The sequence below is a fragment of the Berghia stephanieae genome, chromosome 9 (genome assembly GCF_034508935.2).
Source record: "Berghia stephanieae isolate SIO BIC M18660-M18661 chromosome 9, UCSD_Bste_1.3, whole genome shotgun sequence".
NCBI lineage: Eukaryota > Metazoa > Mollusca > Gastropoda > Nudibranchia > Aeolidiidae > Berghia > Berghia stephanieae.
Window position 1 is genome coordinate 691,619 of NC_088368.1, and position 1,379 is coordinate 692,997.

The following is a 1,379-nucleotide window of genomic DNA, read 5'->3' on the forward strand; positions in this document are numbered from 1 at the left end:
TAATCATTTTAATGGCAAACTTTCTGCACTTGATAATTATATGCAAGACCATAATACTAAAGTCTACACAGGTTAATCGCATGTTCTGCCTAAGAAGTGCATTTCTTGAATCAGAACCTTTTTTAACCAAAGCTTTTGCTGAGGCTCTTACATCACAGATTTTTAAAATGGAACTACACAGTTTCAGTAATAATTATCAATTTTTTTCTTTTTTTTTTTTTCTTTCTCTTTCACAGGATGAGAATACAAGCATAGCTTTAATGGAGAAACATCATATCTATATTTTTTTAAAATGATTTCAGTGTGAATAACATGAATATGAATGAAATGACAATAAATATGATATAAATTTATAATCTGTTTTTAATTTATTTGGATTTCACAAGTTGTGTTATGGCACTCAGATACAGCATAACGGGTGAGACTGAGAACCAATCCTCACAATAGCACTAGAGGTCTTGTATATGCAAGATGTGATTTCCATTGATACAGTTTAAAGACTGTCCTGTTTTTATTCATTCTGGTGAACGCTGTAGGGTTGTTTTTTTGTTTCTTGTTTTAAAAAAGATTTTTTTCTTTCAATCTAAGTCTAAGACTTGATTGAATTCTGACTCAATGCAAATCAACTTTGTTCCAACTCCTCAACTTCAAATTACAATGAACTTGTGCGCCCTTCCTTCTCTGTTAACCTACAGGTTATTGGATATGTAACTTTAATACATATATGTACGTCTACCACAATGTTAAACTAGCAATTTATCTAAATATCTTGCAATCGTCTTTTGTAATAACTTTTCATTCTGGGTTACACATAAAAGTTAGCACTGCCGGGTTACAAAAGTACTTTGATGTTAAAAAGATCAGCATCCTGTCATCTTACTTATATATTGGCAGGTGTAAGACTTATTCATTTTGCAAGTCATCATCGTCACAGTTTCGCACCAACACCGAACCCACTCCACAGCATCTGGGGAGCAGACTCTTGGGTCATGGTCAGTGCAGCTGAGCGCATCCTGGCATTCTCTAAGGATGTCTGCTCTGGGCACCCACATGTACACAAGCTACTCTCAACCAGCCCCCACTTTTTCATGCTTACTTCCAGTTGTTCTCACAAGTTTTGCCTGTGCTCTGTTCAGTGTTACCAATTCATTCCTGGGGAGCTCAGTTCCGTAGGACAGTTCTTCTCTCAGATCTCCAACAGCTTCATTTGCATGATTGTTCCACTCTCTCAACGTGGAACGCCTGTATACAGCTGCATGGTCAGGGTTGATGCTTTCTTCCATCGTGAAGCTCTTTCTCGACTTCAGTCTACTTGTCATTGGGCTGTGCCTTGGGTGCCTTGGGTCCATTTTCTATTCATATTTCTGGGCTTTGGAATC